Source organism: Schistocerca piceifrons, chromosome 4, assembly GCF_021461385.2.
Source record: "Schistocerca piceifrons isolate TAMUIC-IGC-003096 chromosome 4, iqSchPice1.1, whole genome shotgun sequence".
Lineage (NCBI taxonomy): Eukaryota > Metazoa > Arthropoda > Insecta > Orthoptera > Acrididae > Schistocerca > Schistocerca piceifrons.
This window is the reverse complement of record NC_060141.1, coordinates 421345288-421361831: the sequence shown is the minus strand read 5'-3', so window position 1 is coordinate 421361831 and position 16544 is coordinate 421345288.

The following is a 16544-nucleotide window of genomic DNA, read 5'->3' as shown; positions in this document are numbered from 1 at the left end:
TTAAAGAATTTAAAATAATGACTCATCCCAGCTTATTTATCTATGAATGTGTATTCTTTCTGAAAACTCACCAGGAATTTTCAACATTAAATAATCAGGTTCATAACCATGAAGCAAGGAACAGGGATGATTTTCACAGACACCCACAAAGGAGCACTCTACTACCAGCCCAAAATACTTTTTAGTGCATTGCCTTCTACAATAAAGAAAATTAAAGAATTTCATAAATTCAAGGTAGATCTTAAACAATTTTTACTAACACATAGTTTTCATAGCATTGAAGAACATCTGAATATGGAAAAGTAATATTATTTATATATACTGATATAAAATATTTGTATTTATTATCCAAGTTTTTGAAACAAATTAAAGATAAGAAACTATATTGTAATTGACTACATCCATACAATGTATATTGTTAACAGATGAAAAAAGAGATTGATTGATTGATTGATTGAATTACAGCACGTCAATCTTCATTCCACCTTCCTCACCAAAAATTTTGGTATTCGAACATATTTACACACTCTTAACACCAAAAATGGCTCTGGGAACTGAAATGGCAGGCTACTACAACCCAAAACACATTAAGACCTATTAAGAGGTCCACAGCTTTACAGGCCTCTCAGAAAGAAATCATTGTGTTGTGTCAACTATGCATTGACCACACAAGACACACCCATGAGCTTCTTCTTCGTTGGGAGGCTCCTCCTCACTGCAGCTGCGGTAGTCTACTGACCCCCTACTCCATCACAAGGCTCTTTCCCATGTGCTGTGGTTGAAAAGTGCCACTCAGCTTTAATGTTGAAGTCCTCCTCATGAACGCAAAGGTTCAGGAAGTTTTTCTTATTTTTGTACTGAGCAGCAGAACTGTCAGGATAATAGTATATCTTTTTTGGAAGATTTGGAAATTTATTTGTTAGATAAGAAATACGCTTCTTTTGAAAGGTGTAAATCATGACTGTATTGTGCTCCAAGTAATCAGAAACAATGACAAAGCTCATATGCTCAATTTTGTCTTCCTGTTTGTAATATATAACAAAAGGATGAATGGCAATCTGCTGTCTTGTCCAGTGGTAACTCTGAGCTTCATCCTGTAGAACTATACTATAATTTTCCAAAAAATCACATGTGACAACAAATTCAGATTCCGTAAGGTTATATCTTGTGGAGTTAAGGAATGTTCGTTGTTGCTTGGCAATGAAGTCATGCCAAATCAAAGTAGACATCTTACTACAAAATAAATCCATGAATTCTTCAAAAGTTTTTTTGAACAACTTCCAGATTACAGTGGTCAACTGACATCCACTGTCAGAACTGAACTCGTTCAATCACGTTTTCATCAAAAGAACCTTGTAAAATTTTACATATGACAGTTTCTCCTGGGCAATATTCACCGTTTCACATGTTGCAATCAACTGATGATGAGTTGCAAAACATTTTTCCAATGCACTGCTTATAATTGTTTAAGCTGCTGTTTGTTACTGTATTTAGTTTGACATTTTCTATTATTAATTTTATGTTTTGATGAGTTGTGCACACACAGACAGAGTGTGTGCCACTCCAGCCAGCAAATACACAATGTTTTGGTCTCAGCTCAGCAAATTTAGAGAAACCTATTTTTATGTTAGGAAACTTGTCTTTAAAATGTTTGTAAGCTTCTTTAAGGTTACACAAAATAAGTCTTTTTGATATTTTTGTTTTACTTCCACTTGTTTCTGTAGTTGTCACACAATCTTTAACACCTGGCATTGCCCGGTTAACTTTTTTCATAAACTGAATGTACAGTTTTGACAGTTTCTGTTGGCAAACACTTCCCTGGTTTTGGGTTTGGACCTTCCATGAATCCTTTCTCTTTCAAAATTTTTTTGGACTGCCGAACAATGTAATTAGTAGCATTAAATTCCCTCATAATTTTCCTGACACTCCACTTTCCATGTAAACTTGTAAGAATTATTAGTTTTTTTGCTCTACTTATAGAATTATTAAAGTTTTCTTTGAGATTTTGAAGAACGGATTCATCAGTATCAGTATCTGATGAAGAAGATTCAGCAGCAGCAAAAAGTTTATGTGTCACTGATGAGGAGATTTTTTCACTTTTGATTTGGCGTAACACCTAGATGTTACTTTCTTCTTATCAATTGGGGACTCACCTAGTTCTTGAAGTGATGTGTTAAGTGTTTTAACAACCACTAAAGTTGCTGTGAAGTCAGGGTCTTGGTCTGGGATGATTATCTCTAATCCAGAAGAATCTTCTTCAACACTTTTATCAGTGATGGGCTCTGGTGTATTTTTCAATGTGGTTACATCTTTCCTACATTTATCACAAATCCTGCCAACACTAGGTATTCATGGAAATAATTTGGGCATCCATGCTGTGACATTTCTCAGTCTTCTTTTTTTTGTCTCTAATAAACTGATTTGGCTTCTTCAATGGATTACAACACTGCACCCTTACAGCAATGCACTCTTACAGCACTGCACTTTTTACTTGGTTCCATATTGATACAAAAACCACTTATAAACTCTCCTTCAATTAATAGATTTACTTGTAAATGAACTATTAAATATAATAGATACACACTGGTCAACACAGAGGTAACAATTGATTTGCACTAAAACCACAGTGCACAATAATGCTTTAGGCATACTAAGCCTTAGAAGGTAACAGTCTTATATCCTCTCAACAGTGGCTCCAGACTCTGAATGATTGTACAGACATCAAGCACTGTGCTTGTTTCAATTTGTTCACAGCCTGCTGCATACATAGACAGAAACACAAGCATGCTCAGCCTTCATACAATAGCTAAAGTCTGTGCTAATGAAATGTGCATTTTTGGACCAGAAGTATTACATCAATGGTCTCTGTACAAGTTTTTCACACCTTATTTAAATCTTAGCTATAAGTCCCACACTCAACATTTCGTTTTGCTGGTTAATAGACTATTAGTTTAAACTGTAAGAAACTAAAACAATAAGCAATCAATTATAGAAAATGTTGTTTAGTTTTGTTTCAAGAAGGTGATATTTTGATATTTCTAGTACTTTTTTACTTACCTTTCAGTATATTTTAACGAAATTCCTGTTTGTTAAAGGTCAGTTTGGTCAAACCACGACTGTTAGTAAAAAACAAGACTCTGGAATAATTTTTTTAACAATGAACCCATCATCATCCCACATTTATATTTTGTGATGTGATTTACAACTGTATGAAGTAGTTATGGAAATATTTTGACAATTATCAATTATGTACTTTTTGTAAAAAAATTAAATCAAAATATTAATTAGTATTTTGAAACAGGTTATTAATTAGAAGCTATGTTTTGTTGTATGTCACTGGAAAGAGCTTGAAAAAGCTGCAAAATGACACCTTTCCTACCTCTATAGCTCAATTAGGGCAGCTCCTAGGGCAGTTCGAAAAAAGTCCATTCACACATTTTTGGCCAGTTTTTGAAAAGTTTACATGACCATATTTCAGAAATGGTTTGAGGTAAAAAATTGAAATTTGGTGTTTTTCTTAGTTTCAGCACCCCCTCTATCTAAGAGGGTGGGGTCAAATTTTTTATTTAAAGTGTGTTAATATGACATGGAATGACCCACCAGTCTTAATGCTTGCATTGTCATAAGGGACCGTGACGGAGCGCGCGGGACCCAAACTGTGGCTGCCCCACTTTAAGAGGGTTGAGGTGCGTGCAGACCAGCTACGTTCACGTCATCGTAGGCATCTAGATGAACATGTATTTGGACAGGAATTTCACGGACGTGGAGTATGAATGCGGCTGTCACCACCTCATATTTGCGGAAGCCGATCAGGGACCTGTGCGTGGTTTGACAGCTTACGGGCATGTGGCCTCACAGGGGACAGGGTGTGGTGGAGAGTGCTTGTGTGCATCTGTTGCATTATTTTGCAAACAGCCCTATAGTCTGTTCTATGCATAATTTGGACAGTTTATGGGTACTGAGCGTGTTTGCATTATTTAGGAGCAGTTTGCTATTGTGTACTGAAATTAGGAGTTGTTTACGTGTCTGTAGGCTGTGCAACGTGACCCCAGGCACATGTTCAAAAATTTACAGAGTGCAATCATTCATTGTTCACCCCAGCAGCACAGAGCAGGCTGAGTCATTTTCCCTCACGATCTTTGTTTAGATCAGGAAACAGATGACAGTATCCTCTGCTGATGGTACTGAGTACTAGACCTCATGGAGAACATACTGTTTGCCGCCATCATGGATAACTGTACTTACGTCATCAGCGGTGGCGTCCTCTGACGGCGACGAAATGTACTGAGCCAGTTGTGGTCTGGAGCTCGTGGTGAACCCACTAGGTGGCGCCATCTTGGATTACGGTATTTGTGTCATCACCTGACGTCACTACAGCACCCTCTCATGACATCGTTTCATGGCTAAGTCAGTTGGGCTATGGACACAGTGGCGAATACACTTGGTGGTGGTGCTGCCTCTAATTGTTTAAATAAAAGGTGGTGTATGAGTCTGACAGTTGACTACCAGCAGGGAGAGTGTTTTAGATGGATTATTATTTTGACAATTTAGGAGTTGTTAGGCTATCTGGACGTAAATGTATTGCATTATTTATGAGTGGTTCGCATGTCTGTAGGCTGTGCAGTGCGTTATTTTTTACGGTTTACAATTAGAAAGCGTGTGTGTAGAGCCTTATAAATGAGTTATGTAGGAGTGGTTTAGAGGTCTGTATGCTGTGTGGCATGTCAGTGCGTGTGCTCTGTGATACATATACTCCATCCCTAAATAAAATGCTCCCAAACAAATAAAGTACATTCCTTCCTCTCTCCATCAGCCCCTAGGAAGAGGTTGCGTCCTGGAGGCTTAGGTTAGTGGTGGTGGTGAGCTTGGTTTGCAGCAATTTTGTTAGGTTGGTAGTGAAAGTGCAAGTGATGTTTCTTTAGTGCCAGAATTCAAACTCAGCGCTGGTTCCTAGGAAGAAGTGATGGTCTGGTCCTTGAAAAGTAGTTGAAACTAGGTAGTTGAAAGTATAATGAACACTTTTTCATACCTATATGAAATTGTAAATTGAATTATCGAATATGATTAAAATTGAAATGCAATTAAGTACTTAGGTAATTGATAGGTTAGATGCACGATGTGGGTGTTGGCATATTTACAGAAGACTACGTCCAGCGCTTGTATGGAGGTGGCGGCTGAGGGTGTGTGACCTAAGCAGTTGGATGCCCGCGGGCCGGTGGTGCGACGCGTGTTCGGTTATAACGCGTGCACCCTAGAGAGAGCAGACGATCTTGCATCATCACCCGACATCTTGGTGGTGTCCTCTGGTGGTCACAATATAAACTAAGCTACTTGAGCTCTGGAGCTCATGGTGGATACATCAGGTGCAGCCATCTTGAATAACAGTACTTGCGTCATGATCTGATGTCAGGAGAGTGCCCTCTGGTGGCACCGATACAAACTAAGGCAGTTGGAGTCCAGATCCAGTGGAGAACATATCTGCTTGAAATTGGTTAAATAATAAAGATAAGTCCTTTTTTCCTTCCATTTTCTTTGCTTAGTAGAGATAACTGGGGTGTGACACATTATCATGTTGGAATTTGAACTTCCCACCATTTCATGGGGGTGTGGGGTTAGGTTAGTGGAGGTAGCACAATTGACCTTCTATCCACCAAAATACGCCATCTTGGATGACATCACAGTGGCGCGCTCTGGTGGCGACGATATCAACTAAGCCAGTTGGACTCTAGAGCTCATGGAGAACACACATGCTTGAAACTTGTTACAGAATAAGGACATGTGCCATTGTTCCCGCCATTTTCCAAGGTGTGGTGCATTATCATGTTGAAATGTGAATTTCCTGCCATTTTTCTGGGGGATGGGGATGTGGCACTTTCCTGCCAAAATTCAAACTTCCCACCAAAATCCGCCATCTTGAATGACGTCACAGCAGCCATTTTGGATGACGTAATCGCTTCCATCTTGGATAACGGTACTTTGGAATGGTACACATGTTCCAATACTCACGTGACCAGATGTAGTGTTTCCGCATTTCTGTTGGCTCCCACCGATTTTCAGGTGAATGCTGTGTTGCTGTTGGTTCCTGAGGGAAGTGGTGGGAGCGAAAAAAACCTATTTCAAGTGCTCTCTGTGGCAGTTTTGTAAACTGGCACAGTTGAGGCCCATTCATCAAGATGAACACCGCTGATTCACTCTGTGTGGCGTAGTAGAATAGGACAAATTTGTATCCTGTACTATGGGCCAGCCCTGTATGTGGGCCTCTCTCCCATCCTGTATGTGCATGAATATGCAAGGCTGCTGGTGCCCAGATGACAGATACCTGGAGGCAACCCCAAACAGCAGGTAATATACTGCACTGCAATCTATTCCTTGGTGCTTACAGTTACTACATTGTGGAAAGTGGGGGCTTAGAGGGGAGCAGCCCTGTCTCCTGCAAACTGATTAAATAAATAATATGCATCAATATGTTATTACTGACATTGATTTGAATTTCATGTCAGGATCCTTCCTCTCCAGCAAGACCTCAGTCTTTTTCTCACCAATTTCCAGGAGGAGGAAAGGATGGGGAAGTGGTGGAGAGAAGGACTGGAGGATTTCTCAGAAAGGAAGGAATTAATTAAGTAATCGATTGAATTAGTCAATTAATTTGGTATCAAAAGTGTGCTTGTATCAGCAAGGGGGAGGAGGAATGCGTTGGGGATTTCCCAGAGGGGTGGGGAGGAGGAGTGGGAGAGGGATGGGCTGGTGGGCTTTTGAGGAACATGAATTATCTTTAGGGGGTCATAAATCAATTAGTATAACAATAGGTTAAGGGTAGAGGGAGGGGCACAGGTTACATGCGAAACCACTTAGCAGAACAATAGGTTAAAGTCATAAATCAGTCAGCTGACACATTTTAATTAACTTGTCTATCAATTTGATATCAAATGTGTGCCAACACCCCCTTTGGCCAGTTACTTATATTCAACTTGAGTGTTTTCTGTCCCACTCTCTATGGTGAGAAACTTTAAGATAATGAAACTGCTACCTTCCTTCATTCGACATCAAATGTAGTCGGTACAGTAGCCTCCTACTTCTACTCAGATCCACATTAAATCAGAGGCGATGTTGCATGCTGCACTGGTTAAAGAATGAGGAAGAGTTACAAGACGCTTAGAGAGAGAGACCATCTAGAGTTTTGCTCAGGATTCTTAACCTATAGTTTCAATGAAGGGCTAGCTTGTTTCGAAATATAAGACAGATTGCTGCTACAGGTATGATTCATTTACTGAGGTGGTAATCATTAAAGGTGTTGGTGAGATCTTTTAATCCCCAAGTTTATTCCACGAATGTCAGAATACTTCGACTCCCAGCCACACAGGGGGAGATGATCAATTGTAATAAAATCTTAGAGAAATCATAAAATGTTTCCGCTGAGGAATGTAGTTTTGTCCTTCCTTTCTGATGCTGGTTATTTCCAGCACTACAAATCAGTATTTGCGTCATGTGATGCAGGCCATGTAACAGGGTTCATGATATGTCCACATGTACAATACACAGCACTCGCAAAGCAATGGAAGTGGTGGTTTAACAATGATACAAAATTTGAAAACCATACTGCAATGTCATTAGCTGATAGAATCATGAGATCAGTGCGATGAGACATTTTGTTGACATGAGAAGTCATCAAGAGCAATGGTTTTCAACTTGAGTAATTGGGCAAAATGCGTCGCAATTATGGAAAAAAACTGGTAAAATGTGGTAACTGATGGGAAATAGGTAAATTGAGGAAAAATATTACAAAAATGATTGTTATAGAGCACTGACCTCAACAGTTCGCTTATCCATCATCAACAACAATATTGTAGACCAAGTTGATAGTCATACTGCACTCCAACGTATGCATCATCCATTGAACCGTTGATCATTCCAGTGATACCGCAATAACAGTGTGTGGATGGGAATATACCAATAGCCACTATCTATGGCATCACTGTATGATGACTCTGTACTCATGGTGAAATCTGGAGACTGATCGTTTTGTTACAACATCTCAATAGCAGAATATCTGCAGTCTGCTCTGCAGTGGCTGGAAAACCTATATGTTAATTCATTTCATAGAAGTGATGAAATAGAGACATCTGATGGGGATGAGATGTCTAGGCGGCTAAGGTGATGTTTTCTTAGAAGTTTCTTGGACGCTTCTAAGTTATTATCTCTAGTGAAGTGTGTCAGTTCTTCCTGCTGTGGCATACACTGACTATAGTGCAAGAATGTACATAACATAAATAAAAAATGCAAGGGTTTTTTAAATTCTAATTATGCCCATTATCCCTCGACAATTATGTGATAACGACAATGTGGCGGTATGGTTTTTCTACTGGGAAATGATGGTAAGCTGTGTGACACGACATCCAGATGGTGTGAACGGTCATAAAATAATTTTTCGGACACTATACACCTACATATAATAATCACACTATTTGCTGGGAACGTTGTGCTGTGGGACCTACAACGGTACTGGGCACTTCACATATAAGTTTGAATAGTTGGGCTTGAGCCTTCATGCGCTATGTTTTCTACACTCAGCTTGACTGAGTGGCCCAGAGATGTGTAATATAGTGAGTGATTGCGCTGGTCGATTATCCTTCCCATATAAATTGATCAGTTGACAGCTGAACAGTCATGGAAGCACTCTTTCCGGCCTCTGAGTGTCTGGAATAGCAAGTCTGTGGGTGCAGGGAGATGAGCGTGCAGCTGTCAGCATGGCCAATGTGCGAGTTCCGATATCTAACTGTGGCAGCTACTATGGAAGGGACTGTGGTTTAATTAATGTGTTTACAAAGTTCCATGTCCATGTGGTAATGGTTGTGTATGGCATTGAGTGTTCATCAAGATGTCCCAATGGACTCTGTCTTGAAGCAGAAAAATTTCGTATTACTAGTGTTCGATCTCATGCTTGAGAAACAGGAGCATATGAATGATATGTAAAACTAGTTCCTAACATTAAACGTTTTGCTTTTAGTAGGCCTAATAAGCATTGGATATTGATACTTCCTGAATTATATTCCGTCCTGTTATTTATGTAAATGCGTTAGATAAAAATGACCATTTCCACCAAACAGTCTAGCTTATTGGGCGTGTGTTACACTTGCTACGACATTAGAAAGGCCTGCTTCGTCTTATCTAACAGACCGTGATCAAATAGACGTAATGAAGTCAAGAAACCACTCCAGTCTTAGGTACTACTCTTATTAACAACTTTTTCAGTATTACCCGGCGACATTTGTATTTTTCATGCTGCAAAACGTTTGACGAACGTTGACAAGGTAACAGATTCTTTTGCAGAAAGGAAAGCACGCCGTGTAAAGCTGTAGCAAGATTAGAAAGAAAAAAATGCTGGGACCTAAGGACTGAAGACATGTGTACTGTCAGCACGACAGTACACATGTCTTCAGTCCTTAGGTCCCAGCATTTCTTGTCTTTACTGATTTTATGTTTCCTATATTTAATTTTATGTCACACAAAAGAGAAAGTTGTTATCCAATGGGCACTAAAAGGTGCAAATTTTCTGAAGATTTCTTATTCTCTCGGTTTCAAATAATCCCACACAGTATTAACTGTGAGTTTTTTTCATGGGGGGTAAGATGTCAAATCGGCCGACTGAGAGCAGGAGAGGCACCACAGGACATTTTAATTTTCACTGAACTGAACGTAGGTTTGATGGCTTCCATTACAAACTGTCCACCTTTCAATTCCACAGAGCTGAATACAGTGATGTGCGATAGAAGAGTGCTGTGTGAACACGCTTGGCACTGCACTTTGGCACACTTAAGACCAAACAAAATGTCTTACGTTTGCTCAAACATGTATTTTTTATATATCATATTCTTGAGAAACATGTGCGCTACAAAATGGACATATTTTGGAATCTCGTTTTTCTTTTAAATTTTTGACGTCCTATCTCAAACGCTAGAGGGGGAAGGGCGAGGGCATATTCTGAAGAGGACGCTAATCAGCAATTGGTACGTGCAACATGTTCTTAGACCCACTCTTTTGCTGTTCTATCAACAGAAAGGTGATGTGTTGTTCCAGCAGGATAATGCCATCACAGAAGTAGTGGGACAAACTATGAGTCACCCCACACTACATTGTTGCCAAATTTATTCAAGATGGCGGCGATGACGTCATCCAAGATGGCGGCATGTAGACTTGGCAACATCGCATGACGTCATCCAAGATGGCGGCTTTTGGCGGGAAAATAGGCCAATTGTGCTTCCTCCTCTAACCTAACATCAAGAAAAAATGGCGGGAATTTTGAATTTTGGCGGGAAAATAGCCCAATTGTGCTATGTCCACTAACCTAAGCTTCCAGAAGAAAAATGGCGGGAAGTTTGAATTCCAACAGGATAATGCATGCAAAGACGGTACTTGTCTTTATTATTATTATTGATTATCATTTATTAACATTCATTATCATTTACTGTCATTTATTATTATTGACCTGCCTCCACTAGAAAATTCCCTCCAAAATCAAGTTCCAACACGAGAATGGCCGCAAAACCTTACTTTTGTTTATTATTATTCATTATTATTCATTATCATTTATTAACATTCATTATCATTCATTGTCATTTATTATCATTCATTATCATTTATCATCATTCATTATCATTTATTATTATTATTTATTATTATAGGCCTACCTCCACTAGAAAATTGCGCCAAATTCAAATTCCAACACGATAATGTCTTGAAAACTGTACTTCTAATTTATTATTATTATTATTATTATTATTATTATTATTATTATTACGATTGTTCCCCTTTAGGAGAGCGATTGAACTTGAATTCATAATTTCATCTTCGGATGTTTTTCTTCTTTGCTTCCCAAAACCTCCTCATCCTCTCAGAATGCTCCTTCTTCCATTCCTCTGTCCATTTTTTACCAGGCTGATGCGATGTTCTTTCCCCAAACTTCACACTTCTGATTTTATGCTGGCACTTGGTGCGTTCTTCGAGATTTTTTTGGGTTGATCTGTTGTAGATCCCTCTGGACTTCTTTCAGCCATTCTGTGCCACATTTACTCCTTGTTATAATATTGAATAATTTCTTTGCAGTTCTGGAGTCTTCCATCCTGTAGATGTGTGTATAAAATTTGGCTCGGCGCTTTCTGATTTCATCTGTTACTATGTTGATCTTTCTATAGAGTTCGTTTTGTGGTCTCTTCATCCAAATGCCATTTTTGTTGATTGGACCGTAAATCTTCCTGAGAATTTTTCTTTCCTGCTTTTCTATTTCCTTAATTTTTGAATGAACATCAATCACCATTGTTTCAGCTGCATAGATTGCTTCTGGAAGAATCACTGTTTGTATAGTGCCTTAATTTTGCGTCTGTCGAAATGCACTTCTTGTTGTAATGCGTCCATGTTAGCTTGTAGGCCTTCTGGAGCTTGGTGATTCTTTGTTCATTGGCAGTTTGGTTTAATCCTGAGGACTGTATAGTTTCACCGAGGTATTTAAAATGGCAGACTTGTGCAATTTCACCATATTTTGTTATTAAAGGGGATTTATTTTCTGGATGCCTTTCCATATATTGGGTTTTTTCATAAGATATCTGTAGTCCGTTTTTTGTGAAATTTCATGTAGTTTTTCCACTGCGTGAATCACTTCTGTTCTGTTATTGGTGATAATTGCAATATCGTCAGCGAAAGCAAGGCACTTGACTTTAATTCGGTTCTCTTTCTTGATACCAATTTGGATACCTTTTACGTGAGGTTCCCATTCCCTGATTATCTTTTCTAGAACAATATTGAAAAGGATTGGGGATAGTCCGTTCCCCTGTCGGACTCCGGATTTGATTTCGAAGGGTTCTGATACTTCGCCCATGAATTTCACTTTGGCCGTTGTTCCTGTAAGTGTCTGTTCTGTGATTTTTCGTGTCTTTCGATCGATCCCAAATTCTTCCATGATTTTAAACAGGGTTCCACGGTCCACTGAATCATATGCTTTCCTGAAGTCTATGTATGTAACTACTGCGTTTCTGCATTTCCTCATTTGTAATATTGTCTTTAAGCACCAGATCTGTTCCGCACATGAGCGTCCTTTTCTGAATCTGGCCTGGTATTCACCAATTAGTGTATCTGCTTGAGATTCCATCCTGTTTAAAAGCGCTTTGGAAAGGATTTTGTAAGCAACTGGGAGCAGGGAAATTCCTCTGTAATTGTTCATGTCTGTCTTGTCGCCCTTTTCGTGTAGCGGGTGAATTAGAGTGCATTTCCAGTCCTCTGGTATCTGCTCCATTATCCATATGTCTGACATTATATGGTGTAATTTCTGCATAAGTATAGGATCGTTTAGTTCCCAGAACTCAGCAATGATCCCATCTTCTCCTTGTGCTTTGTTACTTTTCAACTGCTTGACTATCTCCATAATTTCTTCAAGATCCGGGGCATGTGAGTCTCAGTGTGTGAATACTGGAGAAGAGAAGACAAGTTTTTCTTGGGGTGGTTCGCAGTTGAGGAGGGAACTGAAATATTGCGCTAAGATTTAGCAGTTATTTTTCAAGTTGGTTTCCAAAGAGCCATCGAGTACATCTAATTATTATTATCATTTATTATTTATTCAAGATGTCCGAATTTCTAGGCAAGAAATCCATTTTCCTTACATCCATAACAAAAATCTATCACAAGTTAAAATCTCAACACCATAATTGATCACACATACAAACTCACCCCGTCACTTATCTTCTTTCACTGGTAGCCTATCATAATCACATCAAATAATAAACTGCTCTTATAGTAACGTAAGTCACGTTCTTTGATGTTGCAGGGGGGAATGGTCTGAAGACTTTATTTCAAGGAGTACGGTCATCACTTGTTCTTCAACACAGTCAGCACACACATCTTTGATATCACAGTGCAGTCGCCACGACGTCCACGTTCCAACTGAATTAGTTCAAATCCTCGCCACCCCATAGCCAGCGCGCAGAGACACTGCTCACCGTCCACCACGTGTCCCTGTGCGAGTGAGCACGCAGTGCTACACTTTTGGCGGCAATGTTTGCTCGACAGTGGAATCCGCCATGACTATGTAACAGCACGTTTGGACCGCATTAGAACGCTCGCTAATTGACTCTCTCTCACGTGCGCGTAATAACTGTACAATCGCTGCCCCGCCGCCCTGCTTACGTCACACACCCTCCATACATGCGACAGACCTAGTCTTCCGTAAATACCTAAGTACTTAATTCCATTTCGTTTTTAATCATATTAAATAATTCAATTTACAATTTCATATATGTATGCAAAGGTGTTCAACTACCTAATTTCAACTACTTTTCGAGGACAAGACAGACACGTCTTCCTAGGAACCAGCGCCGAGTTTGAATTCTGGCAGTAAAGAAAGGTCGCTTCTGCTTTCTCTGCCAACCTAACAAAACTGTTGTAAATAAAGGGCACTTGTACTAACCTCAGCAACCCGACCACGACGTCCTCCTAGGAACCAGTGCCAAGTTTGAAATCTGCCATTAAACAAAGCTCACTGGCGCTTCCACCACAAACCTAAGAAAATTGTTGCAAACCAAGCTCATCACCGCTAAACTAAGCCACCAGCACTCAACCTATTCGTGCACGTTTTGGGTAAAAGGACTCACCCTGCACTAGGCCCATGGATGGAGGAACCAATTTGCTTTATTTAAGAATGGAGTATATGTATCACACCGACATGTTCCACACCATACAGACCTGCAAAACACTCCTACATAACTCATTTATAATGTTCTAGACACATGCTTGCTAATTGTAAACAGTTAAAAATAACTCATAGCACAGCGTACAGACATGCGAACCGCTCGTAAATAATGCAAAACATTTACCTCCAAATAGCCAAACAACTGCTAATTTTCGGAAATAATTTCAGTGCATAGGCTGATGGAAGGAGGAACGAGTGTACTTTATTTACTTGCGACATATCTTTTTGAAACTTTTACTTCTCATAGGTTTCGATATGTAAGGCTGACATAAGGCTGTTTCTGAACTCCAGAGTGCACTACACTTGGCAACACAAACACACCCATCAAGATATTCATTCCAATCCAGACCTGTGACTCCTCTACAGATAAATTTGTCCAGTTATTTGTCTACTCACTCATATTCTGACCAGATTGCCGTTATTGCGCAAAAACAGCTCAGACTGCGCTGTGCTGCCCGGGGAAGTAATGAAGGGCCGCACTCTATTTATTTGGAGCCCTTTTATTTAATCGTGGAGTATATTTGTCACAAAACACCCGCACTTATCCGACTGTGGTCATCTGGCACAGGCCACAAACACGTAAACAACTCCTAATTTCACCACACAATAGCAAACAGCTCTTAAATAATGCAGTACACAATATCAGCAGACGAGCTCTGTACTCTTAAACTCTCCAAATAAAGCACTGCACAGTGCACATACATGCTCGCAAAATAGTTCAACAGACGCGCCCAAACACCCCCAGCTGCCAAACCGACCAAAAGTCTCTGCTCGGCCTCCCCCAAACATGACCTCAACACAGTCGCATTCGCACCTATCACCAGAGAAATTGATATCGCCTATGCGCTTTAAATTACACTCCAAGGCAGGCCGCTCGCTCTTGCAGTCGGCGGGGAAGGGGGTCCAGGGTCTCGGGCCAAGTTCAGCTTCCGAGCGCTCGTGACAGCCGACACATGTGAAAGCTGCATTGTTCTTCTCATGTATACCGCCGGCGTCTCAGATCTGGACCTGCCTTCACGTCTATTGCTAGAATAGCTCATAGCTCATTGACACACACGATTAACGCGGCCGGGAAAACATTTACTACTCGCTTGCAACCGAGATGGTGACGGAAAACCAATCACTCTGATCTGCGCTGCAGGTGCGTGTAATCATTGAGAACACTCTATTTATTTTTTCGAACAATTTATTTAACCATACAGTATATCTATCATGCTATCACAAAACACCAATTCCAGATGTGCCCTGGGCCATGTTGCACAGCCCACAGACACGCACCCCATCACAATTCCAGTACACACTATAGCAAACAGCTACTAAATAATACATCACACATATGTGTAGATACGCTCAGTACTTGTAAACTATCCTAATAACGCATAGCAGAGCCTGCAGATCCGCTCGCAAAATAACTCAGCAAACGTGCACAGGTACCCCCACTCCGCACCCTGTCCACAGGGTCGTGACGTCACCCATCCGTCTGATTTCAGACCTCGCACAGCCCCTGCTTGGCTTCCGCAAGCGTGAGTCAGCGCAGTCAATGTGCTCGTCAGCGGTCAAAGCACACTCATATGTCCATCCAGGACCACAATCCCGACCCGCGACCACCGAATGCAGGTGAAAGTCAACTTTATATCAACATAGCATAATTCCAGAGCGCAGCCTCCATACGCTAGACACATCATAGCAGCACATGTCTTTACCTCCGATGACACTATAGCACACTGCACATTGCTCCTCACACGAGATTACACGGCCCTTTAACTAAACGTAACTACACATCCCTGCTCTCACCTCGTCATGTGACCAGCCATCTAAAACCTTCTCAAAATTATTCTTACTTTACAACTTGTTCTTAAAAAATAAGATCTAATTTACACCTCCCACCGCACCTAACCTCACACCCATCCCACCATCAACATATGCAAACGTCCTCAACCCTATCTTGACACTGATATATCACCCCCACAAACGATGCCCATCAATCAATTTATCATTCTCATCCCCTCTTTTCGAATTACAAACGTAGCCTCTATCTAAACACCAATCAACTCATCTTTCTCGCACTTTCAACAGTAAAATTAATTTTACACACACCCAGAAATACCAAACGCAATTAAAGAGTCAAACTTTTATACAGAGCATCAAGCACATACGACACTCACACCAATATTCAAAGCCTGGTCCACATTTACCACCTCCACCTTCAATTAAATATTATTACCATTGCTGCAACATTCTGCCAGCGCTCGATTTGTACCTATTTTTCCGCTCTTAACTGTTGTCACTAGCGGTCGAATATCACTGTCTATAGATTGCATAAATTTCTACATAAAAAAACATCTCGCCCCGCCGTTTAGAGACTCCTATATCCGAACACATAGCATCATTCAACTATCACTTGCTCTTATCTAATAACTCATCCATCAGGTCTGGGGGCAAGGTCATCCCTTTCTTTCTTTCTTTCTTTCTTTCAGCAGCAGGCAGCTATTTTTTTACAGTGGTATCTAAACTGCACCATCAACTTAACATCACCATTCGTGAAGCATATCTTCAAATACGTAAACACACTTACTCAATTACACAGTGGTCCCGCTGAGGACATGACCTTCAATGTTACAGTTCTTAATCGAATAACCACCGAAACAAGTACTAAATGCTCAAACTAATCCCATAGCGCCTTACAAAGCGAGTGTCTGAGCGCCGCCGGCGGCATGTCAGAGCCACATAGCTGTCCATCTAAACAGCTGTCCACTCAGCCCCAGGACCAGAATGCTGAAGTGGGCTCTCCCTATACCTGCTCTCCAGCTAT